Source organism: Humulus lupulus, chromosome 2 (assembly GCF_963169125.1).
Source record: "Humulus lupulus chromosome 2, drHumLupu1.1, whole genome shotgun sequence".
In the NCBI taxonomy this organism is placed as follows: domain Eukaryota; kingdom Viridiplantae; phylum Streptophyta; class Magnoliopsida; order Rosales; family Cannabaceae; genus Humulus; species Humulus lupulus.
In genome coordinates, this window is record NC_084794.1 from 21,338,814 (window position 1) to 21,354,614 (window position 15,801).

Here is a 15,801-nt window from a genome sequence, read left to right on the forward strand (position 1 = left end):
CAAATTGCCACCCAGGGGTTTCCAAGATCAAGAATCGCACTAATCAACAATGTTTTTAATGAATTAGTCAAAGAAAAAAAGGGTTTGAACGATGTTGATCACATTGATCTCACTCTAAGGTAGTAGTTTCCAACAACCTTGGCTAATTATGAGGTATTTTCGAGCATAATCAATGGTCGAATTGTCACCTGTGGGTTTCCAAGATCAACAATTGCGTTAATCAACAATGTTCTTAATGAATGTCAGTGGTGAAAAGGCTCTGATTGATATCGATCGCCAATGATCTCACCCAATCAAGGCTAATTATAAGGTATTTCAAACCTAATGAATGATCAAATCGCCATATGAGGGTTTCCAAGATCAATAATCGCACTAATCAATAATTATTAGGATTGGTTAAAATACAAAGTCTAAAGTGATTTATGTTGGGAATTTATGGTTGTACACTTTCTAAATCAATTATGAATATAATAGTGTTTAACCAAAATTTGGACATGGTGACGTGACTTTTGTAGAAGGCACGTGTCAGTGAATGACATCAAATTCTGAGAGTTGGTCGAGATAAGATAGTTGCTCGAGTAGACATCATTAGTGCGAAGACATGCAGCCTGCTTTGTATGAGTTGGTAAAATCTCATGAAGCTGCTTGAGGATGGACCTGCTCGAAGGATAACTATTTTAAACTCGAAGATCCAAATTTTACAAGATATTACAAAATATTCCAAGATATTTATGTAACTGATATTTGAATGTATTTTTCCAGTGTTATTTGAATTTATAATCAGTTGTAACAATCTCACACTACACTTGTAGGGCGTAGATTATTTTGTAGGGCCCATAGCCCATTAAGAGACTTTATAAATAGGGATATCTCACAGTCATTAAAAAAGACAAGTTGAATACGCACTTTACATAGAAAATCTCTGTCGAATTGTATTCTCTCTCAGATGTAAGAAACTCAGTTGAACCTGGTTCTTCTTGATCTTGGGTCTAAGACCTTCTTGATTAATATAAGTGCAAGTGAACGTAGGTCATTACCAACTTTTTGGGTCGAACCTATAAATTCTCTGCGTCGTTTATTTGATTTCAGTTTATTAAATTATTTTATGTTGTTTGTATTGACTCAGTGTCGTTGACCAAAACGTTGTTCAACATTTTTGTACTTTCATTGAGAGTTGAAATCCAAATCCATCTTAAGCAATGACTATCACTACTAGAAGTGATAACTCTACAAAATAGAGTTATTTTACTACTTTTCATGTGTTAATTGTTGCTTAATTTTTGAGTTTTTAATTGATTTATTAAATTTTAAATTAATTTTTAATTTATTGCGTTTATTTTGATTTTTTATATTTTTGTATGTTTTTATATAGTTATTTTGCTGTAAAATGTTGTAGTTAATTATTTAAATTATTGTTGTTTAATTTGAGGTAAAAAAATGTGTTTTATTGAAACTAAATATTAAATTAAATTAAGTTTTAATTAATATTTTCAAAAAATTTATATGATTTATTTTATAATTGAAAATATTTGATTTTGATTTAATTTATGTTTATTTTGTAGGGAGTATGTTGTATTTTTCTTTGGGCTTTGAAAAATAAGGAAAAGAAAAAAAAATGGCAATTTTGAAAACAAATGCTCACTAGCCACAAGAACCAGGCGCGTGCCTCCCTTGCACCTCCGGCCCACTCCAGCACCAGGCCTACCCGAGCCTACCCGAAGAAAGTTGTTATTTCCCTTTGCCCAGCCACATTCAGCAACCACCTGGGCCCCTGCCACCTTCCAGGCCCACCACCGAAACACCTCCAGCAGCCTCAGCACTCCAGCCTTAGCCCAATCTGAGGCCCAGCCCACCACGCCTGGTTCCTCTTCACCCAGCTCCCTTCAGCAAACCCAGCCCCAGCCGTACACCCCACTCGGCCCAAGACTTCCATGAGCCCCCCTACAGCCTCCCAACACCCATAGCCCCTTCCACCTTCTTTTTCACCCTTATTGAGCCCAACACAATGTACCAATGTCCCCTTGTCCCCTTTGTCTAAAAGTACCATATTTTTTACCCAAACTTTTCTACACATTTTACCACAAAATCATCATTATACCCTACAATTTACTCATATTTGTCATTTTATTATTAATTTAATTAATTTAAATTGATTATTTTAATACTCTCATTTTGGCTATAAATAGGGAATTTTCAAGACCATTTTGGGGTGCTTATTTTAAGGAGAGGTCATACCACAAAGTTTCTAAACTTTCAAACCTCTCTATTCTCCTTATCTTCTTCTTCTTTTTGGTTAATTTTCTATGTATTTTTAGATGAACAATTTGGGGGTTTTCCTCCAAATTTTCTTAAGTTATGTTTGTAATTTTTTTGTTTGTATATTCCATTCTAGTTATGAGTTTCTAATCTTTTTAAGATTATTAAGGTGATGATGAAACAATATATGACTAGATAGTATTTATTTTTGTATGTTGATTTCCCATTTTGTGCAATAAAGTTTATGGATTTTTATTTTTCAAATATCTTCTTTCATCTTAAATATCATGTATTTTTTATTGTTAGCACATATTTACACTTTGTTCTTCATTAGTGCAAAAACATAATATTCTTTGTGTGAGATGTGTCATTAAATTGTACACATCCAATGCTTAGAACAAAAACATTATGTTTTGCCTTATAAATAATGTTATTTAATTTTTTTTTGTTTCATTAGGTTGATTCACATTAAATACTTTGAAATTATACTTTGTGAAAAGTGAAGAAAAATCCTATCTTTTTAGAAGTAATTTGTGCTTAATATTATAAATCTATTTGGAAAATGATAGTTTGATTTATTTTAACTATCACTAAAACTTGAGAATCAATGTACTTATAAATATTATTGAACTTATATTTTGTAGATTCTAATACCTTAATAATCTTCTTTTCCCATCTTGATTTCTACTAGTAATTTATTTTTATTTATTTTCTTAAATTTCTTTATTACTGTCTTTTATTTTATTTAATTATACAAAAATCTCATCAATTTTTGGAGCTAGGTTAGAATTTATTAATTTTGGTTTAAAATAGTTTTCTTTTCGATTTTAGATAACTCATTTGGGTTCAACATCCTTACTTACACAATCACTGTTCTATATGAACGATTCGTGCGCTTACGATTTATAAATATTTAAAACATACCCATTTTGGGTCCATCAAGTTTTTGGCGTCGTTGCCAGAGAGTTGCAAGAAAATAAACAAACTTTTTCTCAAGGCTAGTGAATTCTTTTACTAATTATTTTAATTTTTTCACTTAAAAAAAACTATGTATACAAAAATATAAATATATATTTATATAAAAAACTAAAAAAATTGTTAAAAAGAAAATTTGGGACGGTTCTACCACCCATAAAAAAAAAAACTTACTTATATATTTATATTTATCGCATTTTTTTAGTTGACGACACTTGTGTCTCCTATCTTTCTTTTTAATTTTTATAGTTGATGACACTTGTGTCTCATAATTTTGTTGTAACTTTTATTTATTTTATATCTTTGTTAGTTGACAGCATTTGTGCCTCCTAGCTCTTGTGTTATTATTATTTTTATTATTATTGTTATTTTGTGATAGTTGATGGCATTTGTACCTCCCAACTTTTTATTTTATTATATTGTTATTAGTTGATGGTACTTGTGCCTCCTAATTTTTGTTATTACAAATATAACTTAAGAAACTTTGGAGGAAAACTCCCAAATTGTTCCTCTAAAAATACATAAAAAATTAACCAAAACACATGCATCAACTATTTTTAGTTTCTAATGTAACTCGCATTGTCCTTTGGTGAATTTGATAAAAAAAAAAAAAAGAGGTTCAATCACTTGATAAAAAATAAACTATCACACAAATTTATAAGATATAAAAAATGATATGTATGGTTTTATTATTTTTAAATAAATATGATTTAATTATATAAATTATCATAAAATATCTTATAAATATTATATTTTAATTTATTTATTTATTTTTGTTTAAGTTTATGTTTGTTCTAATTTTTGAATTTGGCAGTGATAACAAGAGATTATATATTATATGTTTAATATAATATTAATATTATACATGGATTTTAAATTTAAGTTTGTTGCTAGTTTTTTTTTTAAAGAAGTTTATTTCTAGTTGATAGTAGATTATGTTATGTTATTTATTTAATTTGATTTAAGTTTAAATCATGTTTACAATCTACCTTAAAATATAAGAATATTCTGTTATATATAAGAATATTCCATTAAAGTTAACGAAAAAAATAAAAAACACTTAAAACTAAGAATTTATGTTTTCTATACACTTATTATATAGAAGAGATATTAGTGGCTTAATAAAGTAAAGAAAATCATGTAATATTGCTATTACCATCACAAACATTGAGCCTTCTGGCTTGTGTGGACAATCAATGACAGGGTTTTCTTTTAATTTGTTATAACAAGTTTCTGCTGTTTCTTTGACTGTCTCAACCATTTTTGAATGGTATTCCTTGTTTTTTTTCTGAAGAATATCAGGAATCGCACCCTGATACATAAACCACATTGTTCACTTTTAAGATAGAAAGCAAGCCAAAAACACGGATGATCATACTTAATACATCTTACTTGTCTTGGGATACTTTAAAATTGTTTCAAACAATTAGGGAAAAAGAAAAATATTCACTTAACACATATCTCCTCATTGAATCAGATGAAAAAGCTCCATGCATGTAAGACAATTGTGTTTGCTTTTATGTCTGATATTGATGTCTCATTGCCACTAATAAAGAACCTGCTTGCTCTTCTTTCTGATACTAAAATAGATGGAAAATCTTAACATCAAAAAGATAATCTTAACATTAAAATCATATTTCATCAGAAAATAATTTGGTATTTCTAATCAGCATCTAGAATTACAATACCTGAATGGAGGTCAGGATCAGCTGTGACACTGAGACAATCAGTGATTTTCTTGATTAGCTGAGAAAGAAAGAAAAAAAGAAAATTGATATCAGAAACTGTCATACTACTCTGCTTGATAAGAGGGATGCATTAAAAGTCTATGGTTGATTAAAAAGATTACATGATCTGAATATAAAGACAACTAAACAACCTTATGCACACACAAGAGTTAATAAAGAGTTTTAGAGAGAAAGAGGACCCCAGATTTTTTAAGGATGCCATCAGGATCATTTGTCACAATCCAACCAAGACGCCAACCAGGCACACAAAATCTCTTTGATATAGAACCGATCGTTAGAATAGGCACAATGGATGCATACACTGCCATGGGAACAAATGGAGTACTTCCAAAACAAATATGCGCATACACCTCATCAGCAACCACAACAAAATCCAAGCTTCCTTGCCATCTCTGCAATCTAAAATACACAAATTTTAGGAACTTATTTTTGGAAGTAAGTTATCAGCAACTTACAATTTAAACGGTCGATATTTGGACCAACCTTCTCCAAATGTTGGGTTGTGCAGTGTTACGAAAATATATGTTGTATGAATGGAAATTGTAAGAAATATTACAACTCTAGACAAAATAATACAAATAAACAAGATTAATTAAATGATATTACAATTCTATGACTGAAAAATACAAATAAATAAGAGAAGAATTAGAAGAAGAGAATAGAGAAATACAACTCTAAACAAAAAGATACAAATAAAATAAAAAATGTTTGTAACAAAAGAAATGAAAGATTACAACTTTTTAAACAAGAAATACAAGTAAATAGAAAAGAAGAATATGAAGATGACAAGCAATCGAATAAAAGAAAGAACAAGAATCAAAGAACAAAGAACTCTCACTCACACTACCAAAGTGAAGATTTTTGGGGATCACCAACTTGAACAAGGTTTGAAACCTTTGTCCAAAAGCTTATTTCCCCCTAACTCAAGCACTAATGGATCTCTCACAGATTTGGAAATTGCTTTCTCGAATAATCAAGCATCTAGGTGTTTTCTAACCAAGTGTTCTAATGGATAGAAAAGTTGTGTCAAACAAGTAAGCAATAGGCTCCTATTTATAGAGTTTAGAGACACCCTTCGAATTTCAAATTCCAACAACCCCCATTGTTGTTACCAAATATTAATTGGATGTTTATGGAATTAAAAATGAGATTTGGGAGTTATTTGTGTTTTTGGAGCCATTCAAAAAGGTTGGAAAAAACTAAAAATTGGTCAGTCAGCCTCTGTGGCCGCGGCCGCGGGCATTGCTGGCCGCGGCCGTGGCTCTCTGTCCCCTAGGTCGCGGCCACCAATGCTCCTGGTTGCGGCCACTGCCCAATTTCAGCACACAAAATTGTGTTGTTTTTCCAAACGATTCCAAATCATTCCCAATTGATTTTATAACCCCAAAACACATTATTGAGGTTTAAATCATATCTCTAACAGTCATTTCACATATGGCTTTAAGAAATTCATCTCAATATTATGTAAGCAATATTTGGAACTTACAAATTTGTAACTGAATTTGTAACACCAAATATTTAACACATTTGGATATTTTCATATATCTAAATATTGTAACTCTCTATTACATGTTACAATATGTGACACTCTTTATCACATTTATTTAATCTAAACATTATATTATAAAATAATATAACATTACATTACATTATATTATAAAATAATATAACATGTAGACAATTCCACAGGGATTTCCAGGACTTATCAGGACCGTGGCAACAGTGTTCTCATTCGAAAGAGCTTCAACGTGTTCAAGATCAACCTCCTAACCTTTCTCAAGAATAAGGTCATTGTGAAGAACTTGAAACTTATTCCACGCAACAAGGGCTTCATAGTACGGAAATCCTGGCCTTGGAAATAAAACATTGGCATCAGGACTGACTCTGGCAAGGGCAATTACTATAACTTTTATAGCTTGCTTGCAGCCAACTATGAGATGAACATCATCTAGGGACAACCTGTTTGAGAGATCATCAAACATATATTATGCAATAGCCCTGTTACAGTTCAAGACTTTAAAACTTATTATTTTGATTCAACATAGTTCAGATTATGATAAAATTGTATGTTTCTTGTACTAATTCATTAATGTGGCATTTGATGAAAAACATGCTATAAATAGCATCTAATGTAGTTACATGTACTTGTCTAAGCCACTAATGAAAAAATTAAAATACGACATTTTGATCATGTGATTAAAAAAATTACTCAATTTCTCCTGACTAGTCATTACTAGAAAAAACAGAATTTGGCCTAAGTAGAAAACTAACTATAGAAATAAACAACATCAGAAGGCTTCACTACAACAATTTGCATTTTTAATGACTCTCTATAATGACTTACACCAATGTTGTAAGACATTAAAAGTAATCAGGGATATTTCAAGTCTAAGGGTGCAAGTCATCAAAAGTTCTTGTTTATGACTAAGTGTGTAAGTCATTAAAAGTAGTGGGAGACGTTATTTAGAATAAATTAAAAAATCGAAATAAAATAATTAAATATATATAAGTCTGACAATGGGAGGCTTCTAACGTCTCCCCAGGGAAGACGTGGACACTTCCAACGTCTCCCATGGGAAGATGTGCAGACTTCCAACGTCTTCCCAGGGGAGACGTTAGAGGCCTCCCTTGTATATAACCTATTCCCTTCTTCTTCCCCAAGCCACACGAACCAAAGGCGAAAACAGGCAATTTTGGGCTATTTTGGCTTCTGTTTTTGGTTGATTTTCATCTCCAAAAATTACTTTTAGGTATATTTTTAAGATTTAATTACTGTATAATAGTCAGAATAATGCTTTTTATTTATTTTCTTTAATTATAGTGGGTTAATGATGGGATTTTAGGGTATTTGTATATTGCGGTTTTGGGTAATTTTAGGATATTAGAAATATTTATTTAAAGTTTGAAAAATAATTTTAATGAAGATTTGACATTAAGAATTGGGATATTGATATTATACCACATTATTTACTGTTTTTTAATTTTGTTTACTATTTAATCCGAAAATTGTAGATTTTTTAATTATTTTTTTAGGTTGATTAAGTATTAATATATATATTCTCGAAAATAAGGAAAATAATTTAATTTTAATTTACATACTAAATTGCATGTATAGATATAAGTAATTCAAGTATTTATGTTTATAATTTTTTTAATTTATATTATTATTTAATTAAAAAATTATATATATTTGTATAAATATATTTTAAATATTTTATTAACATTGAAGTAGGTTGATTATATATATTATATTTTTTTATTTATTTAGTAATATTTTATTTATTAATTAATTTAATTTTGTAGGTTGTGGTTTTAGCTAGAGAGATTTTTGCCTCAAAATTTCTATTTCAATAACACATTTGAGGTTTTTAAGTTTCTAAAATTGCAAGAATAAGTTATTGTTAATCTAATTATTTAGTGATATTTGTTTAGTAATATTTTATTTATTAATTAATTTAATTTTGTAGGTTGTGAATTGAATAGCAAAGTGCATTGCAAAGTGAAGTAAATTTGCTATCTAAGACTATTGATAGCAAGAGGTACGGACATTATCTTTTCTCTCGTTTTAGTATTATTAAATTTTTGTTAGAGGAGTTTGAATATCTTAAATATTCATCCATAGTGAAGTAGGTTCTGAGATTAAAATTGTGTGTTGCGGTGATAACAGAAGGTTGAGAACTGTGTGTTTTAGTGAAGTAGGTTCTGGAAAATTTGTTTGTGTACTGTGGAGCTATAAGGAAGAAACTTATTGTGTGTTGTTTGACTTGTTGTTAACAGATTGTTATATCACTATTATAGGGGAAATGTTGTCCAATTTTGTCTAGAATTATGTATTCTATTATTATATTTGAATTGTGTTGTGATTATTTGATTGGATTTGATAAGATTGACTAATGGCTAGGTTACTAATATAGAAGAAATGCTGTCCAATTTTTCATATGCTCGGCCGTATGCTTATGTAGTTTTATTGTTTAATTTTTCATAGACATAGGAGAAGATATGGATAAAAAATGGATGTCAGCGAATAGGTTATCCGTGGAATATAAAAACATTGTCGATTTATTCTTAAGATTTTTTTCGGAAAATGTGAAAGACCTAAAATTTACTCGTTGCCCATGTATTAAGTGTGGAAATGTAAGGATATGACTTTCTATGGAGAAATTAAATAAATTTGGGAGTTAGATTATATCACAACTCGAATACTTGTTTTCTTTTGTGATTGGGTGAAGAGTGACAGTGGCATAATATATGAAGATTTTGGTTTCACATTAGTAAACCTAAATCAACTAAGGCACAAATCTGACAGATTTATAATGGCTGCACAAGCAAAACAAGTGTTTTATGTGAATGATCCTTCAGACAACCAATGGTCAATTGTGCTTACAACGCCAACAAAAGAATGGAATACCAAAGATGGTGACTTGCATGATATAATGGCTGCACAAGCAAAACAAGTGTTTTATGTGAATGATCCTTCAGACAACCAATGGTCAATTGTGCTTACAACGCCAACAAAATAATGGAATACCAAAGATGGTGATTTGCATGATATACCTATTGAAGAAGAATCAATCATATTCACTTCACCAATATGTAATGATGAAATTGATGATGATGGTGTTTGTTTACGTGATAATGGTGAAGGTTTATGGATTGATAACCTGATGTGAGATATAATATAATTATGTTTGTCATACTTGCAAAAATGATTTTGGTTTGTTTATGATATGTTTTTGGTTGTCTTTTTTTTCTATATATATAACTTATCATATTGATTTTTATGTTTCACAGATGTCAGATCCTTTTGGTGATAGTGATGAGGAGAAAAATCCTCAACAAAATCCTGATATTGAGCCAGAGATTACAGATGAAAAAAATGTGCGAGGACGCACATGGATGAATAAATTGATTAAGAATAGAAGTGAAGGAAATATTATACCTATAACGTTCAATGAGTATGGTCAAGTAATAGGTACCGCAAGAAGTAATCGATCTTCAGCGTTGGGTTCTATAGTGAGGACTATTGTGCCCATCACCTGTAACTCATGGAATGAAGTTCTAGCGGAGACCAAAACTCATATATGGGATTTAATGAAGGTATGATTTAATTAAATCTATTTTACTTGAAGATTTTAAAATATGTGATTTAATATGATTATTATTTCAAACTTACAAAAAACTTTTCAGTTGGAATATAGCTCCAAAAAGTAGACAATGAAAGACGCAGCAAAGATGTTCAGACAATGGAAGACTGACACTACAAGGAAGCACATCTTTAATGCTTTAGAGAAAAGACCAGATGAGTTTCCCCCTAGGAAACCATATGGATTTGAGGAGATCATTACAGATGAGCAATGGTTAGAATTTGTCAACTCAAGATTAACACCAAAGTGGAAAGATGAGAGATTACAAATGCAAGAATATCGAAGAATGAAAAAATACAACCACAACCTATCTAGAGGAGGTTACGTGCATGTGGAAGAGATGCTTCAACAACAGACTGGGCAACAATTATTTGATGTTGATAGAGCTTATTTATGGACGATGGGTCGACCGAAAAATAAAGAAGGAGAACTTATTGGAGAGGCAGCTGAGGTTCAAAAAAACATTGTAAGCTTTTATATATATATATTGAACTTATATAATCTATTTATTTTAATATAACTAAATTAAATAAATTACTTTTATTTTACAGGCTCATTATCGAAAACTCATTGAGGAGGGTCAAAGGGAACCCCAAGGCCCTAATGATGTGTTGACGAGGGCATTGGGCACCCCCGAGCCACGAGGGCGTGTTCGGGCTAAAGGTCCTGGTGTGTCCCCCGCATTGTTTTGGGATACTCCGAAACCTACCAAAATGAAAGAGAAATCGAAATATATTGTTTCGGCTAGTGCTATGAGAAATGAGTTTGAGGAAAGACTTTGTCAACAAGAAGAACGACATCGTCAACAAGAAGCGCGTCTAGAAGAATGTTTTCATAAACAAGAGGAAATGTTGAGATCTTTCATGGCCCAACAGAGTGGTTCAGGATCCAGTATTGGAGTCCCACCAGTAGTTCCAACCCCACCGGGACCATCTTACTATGTGCCCGACCCACAAGCACCATCTTACTATGTGCCCGACCCTCCAGGGCCATCTTGCTATGTGCCCGACCCACCAGCACCATCTTACTATCAGCCTGAACCACCAGTACCGTTTGTGACTGAGGTAATTTCAATTTGATAGTTGAAAATGACTATGTAAGTACATGCATACACACATATATACATAATGCTACTTATTATAATGTGCAGGTACCTAGTTGTCAGTTAGCCATTGGTTCACTATCCAATATTGTTGCATCAGGCAAGCTCATTGACAAAGAGTCAGGTAACAACTACCAAGTGGTGATTACTGACGCTATTAAGCCAGCGACACCTTTTCCTTATGCAAAACCTGATCAGAATATGTACATAGTCATTCAGGCTATTTGTTGATTGCGTTTTTGGCCAATGACGTGAGAACGTCAAAAACGACAAAAACCTTCAAGAGAAATAAACGACACAGACGATTTTGAAAAGAAAGTAAATAACACACGTAATTTTTATAGTGGTTCAGCCCCAATATGTTGGTAATAGCCTAATCCACTTAGAGTTGTGATTATAGATTTGCACTCAAGATCAGATGAACCTGAGTCAACTGAGTTTCTTCAGTGCAGATTACAAAAATACAAGACTTCTCTCAAATGCTAATACTTTCTCTCTCTAGAAAATTCAGATCAAAAGCTCCCCTCAAAGTCCTCTTTATGATGCCGTAAGCCTTGTATTTATAGGCTTAGGATCGTACATATGATATCCCCCATAATCGAGATATTTTATTATTCTCATTATATTTAAATTACAACAATATTGAAAATGTAACAGTACACTATATTCGTGGGATAAATGAGAGATTCCCGCGCAAGCCAAGACCGATTCTTGTTGAAGCCATTTCTGGGAATCTTGACGTAGTCCTTCTCTATCTGGTCGACCCATATCTCATTCAAGCTGGTCGAACACACCTTCACTGGGCAGTCACGCACTTGACTAGGCAGACATGTGCTTGACTGGGCAGATATGCGCTTGGCTGGGCAGACATGCACTTGACTGGGCAGACATGCACTTAGTTGGGCAGACATGCACTTAGCTGGTCGGCCATGGTCATGACCGATCGGCCAAGTTCATGCCTAGTCGGACAAAGTCATGCCTGGGCAGGCAAGGTCATGCCTGGGAAAACAAGGTCAATCCTGGGCAGACAAGGTCATTCTTGGGCAGACAAGGTCATGCCTGGGCAGACAAGGTCATTCCTGGGCAGACAAGGTCATGCCTGGGCAGACAATCATATGACTGGTCGGACAAGGTCATGCCTGGTCGATCATGACACTTCTTAAGCCAGTCAAAATTCTTCAATGGCCTACTGGGCTACTCCTAAGCCAGATCACTTTATCACAACTCTGAGGAGCCACTATATTTATTGACTATTAATGTGTCTTTTACTGACCATGTACTGCCACTTGTCACCTCTATTGCCACGTCATCGATCTCCAATTTTGGGGATAACACTATTGGGCATCCTATATCATGGCCTAAGGAATTGGTCATCGTTTCTGATGATATACACGAATAGGTGATGTATCATGTTTATATAATCATATTTGTTATTATATATTTCAATTTGTTTGTAAATTTTCTAATTATTAATATTATTTTACAGACTTTTTCTAGAAGTAATAACATATCAGAACGACCAATTGCTCCTTCAACACAACGACCCCGAGAAAGAATACAACGTTTGAGTGATCCTCTGACACAAGACACCAGTCCTTTGGAACAAATTTACAATATTATATCTCATTGAAATGACGACGGCTGTGTCAATCCAGGCATAGATGAGGATGTATTCGGTCAAGATATTTCAAGTCTTTACATATGCAAAGAGGACATACTTCAATTTATTCGAATGGAAAAGATTGGACAAGGAGTTGTCGTTTTCTACATGAGGTATCTCACAAGTTTTTTAATTAACCTTTCTTATTTGATTTATTTTAACAACAAATTTCCTAAATTATATTTTTGACTACTACTCTTTTTTTAATAGGTTGTTATACAATTTTTTGGTAGAACAAGGGCGCCAAAATAAGTTTTTATTTGTCAATCCTAATGTTGTAGCCACTAAAGGAAGTTCATTTGAAGATCGTGTTCAAGGTCTGTTCAAGCGCTGTTGTCAATTAAGATCAAGTGAGCAACTTATGATTGTCCCCTGCAACCATGGGTAAGTTCAAAAATTTGTTACTGCCAGATACTTAGTCCTTATAACATTTGCGTTGAAGACTTATACCAAGTATTGTTTTTCTTGTGCAGTGATCATTGGATGTTGATTATATTGGCCCCATATGCATATTACGTTTGTTGTTGTGATCCGGTGAACTCAGAACTGGAAAACCGTGAAGAAATTGTGGCAGTAATAGTCAATGCTTTCAACCTTTTTCTGACCAGTCTACTAAAACCTCCCGAGATTCCAAATAAAATAGAAATTGTGCAACCGAAAGTAAGTAACTACGATTTAATTATTTTGAAAATTTATACTTGAATTTTACTAATATTTTTTATATTAATTGCTTGATATTTTTTTTAAAACATTAGTGTCCGCACCAACCAGACAATGTGGCATGTGGATATCATGTGATGAGAATGTTGAAGGATTACATTGAACATTCACAACCTGGACGTTACTTGAAGAAAGAGGTATGCATATAAATTTATACAAAGTTAACAATTTATTTATTATTAAAGTATATATAATCAAATAATGATTAACTAATATATTTTACTTTGTATTTTTTGTAGCTAAACACTACGCCATATACATCAGCACAGATTAATGAAATGCAACAACATTGGGTGAACCATATGCTACCGATAATTCAAAATCATTGTCCCACATATTAGGTTTTTTTTTTTACTTTTTCTTTTTCTTTCTTACTATATGTCTAGCTAGCTAGTGTAATATTTGTTAATTTTGTATGTTTAATAACAAATATTACAATTTTGTATATTTAGCTAGCAAAACCATATTATATATACATTTTGGTTTTATTAATGAAAATTCACAATTTAAATTTTCATATAATTTAGATTTTTTAATTAATATATTTAATTCTATTTCAAAAAAAATTAATATATTTAATTCTATTAATTAATATACTAAAAATAATTATTTAATTTTTTTTTAAATACAAAAACCAATGATGACTCGTTATATGAGTCATTGAATGTCTACAAAGTCTCCCATGGGGAGACTTTGTAGACATCCAACGTCTCCCCCTGGGATACGTCATAGGGTGTACGTCATAGGGCCACTTAAGATGGCTCCTGCAACAACGTCTCCCCTAGAAGGAGACATTAAATGTCTCCCCCATATAGCCATTAAATGTCTATTTTTTTGTAGTGCTTATTGTCGCTATGCCAAAGAGTATACAAAGAATATAGATGTCGGTGTGCTTCTAACACCCAATCAACTCAACTGCATCAGTAGTACATTGACATATGCGTCAGCATACTAGCCAGTGTGCTACTGATGTAAGAGGAATTGCATAATTTTTTTGCCAATTCCCTATATCCTATTAACATAGAAAAAAAAAACAAAAAAAATAGAGAAACAAACTGCAAAACAGCATTAAAGAAAAATTACATTGACTTAGTTCATCTGTCAAAAGTACAAAGAAAGATAGTCAAGTTATAATATTAATAGTACCTCCGAGCAGAAGGAAGACTAGCCATGGAGGAATAGGAGTTGAACTTGGTGGATTGGACAACGTCATCGATGGCATCTTCAGCGACTAGGGCAGGATGAAAGCTAGGAAAGCAAGAGGGATCACCATCACCAAGAGGAATCACCTGCACAAGGATGTTGCTGCTGCTGCTACTATCATCGTCATTATCTTTTCTGATACTCCAATTCAACAGGTTGATATATCCCCGGATAGTCATTGGAGGTGAAGAAGATTCCCTGCCATTGCCATGATCTTCTTCCTACTTCACCCGGAAGTTCCACTCCCTCAACTCACCATCAATCTCCATTGAAATGGGGAGAACTGTGGTTTGATCTTTGGTGTCGTATGATATATTTGTTTGTATGTATGAGATTGGAATTATTTGGTGGCTCAAGAATGTTTTGATGTTCCACAATAGAAAAATAAAATGGAACGAAATTACCGATCAATATTTCTGGCTGAGTCGCGGACAAAGTCGCTCTCTTTAAGAAGTTTCGTGGCTCTGCCCTAAGTGTGCACGACAGTCTATCAACCACGCCGTCCCCAGGATAAAACAGCCTCTGTACGATCCCTCCCTGCACCGAGAGGATCGTTCTTGTACACCCTTTATAAAAATTGCTCTGAGAAATTTCGTAGAACCAAGAAAGAACAAAAAGAACTCTGTGTGTATTTTTTTTTCAAAAGAACTCTATCTAACTTATACACAGAAGAAAATCCCAAAACGTCTAAAAACGTTTTTCATTAAATCAGAGGAGGATATAAACAGCAAAAAATGTTTATCTTCATTTAATCAAAATAAAAACCGTTTTGGTATTATTAAAATGAACGTTTTTTTAAAATTAATTTAATTTAAAAAAATGATAAACGTTTAGATACCATGTTGAAAGAAAAAAAAATAAAACTTAACAATAATACACCACACCACCCACCCGCCAGCTCGGGTCGGTCGGACGGACGGCGGCGGCGGCGGCGGTGCGCGCGCGCGTGTGGTGGTCAAGTGTGTGAGTCCTCACCCATTCGCACAAAACTGG

General features: G+C 32.6%; 1 pseudogene; it reads right to left on the reverse strand.

The window, feature by feature from the left end:
• Positions 1-1,813: 1,813 nt before the first annotated feature.
• On the reverse strand, positions 1,814-14,987 carry LOC133814019 (probable aminotransferase TAT2; annotated as a pseudogene).
• Between the last annotated feature and the right edge of the window lie 814 nt (positions 14,988-15,801).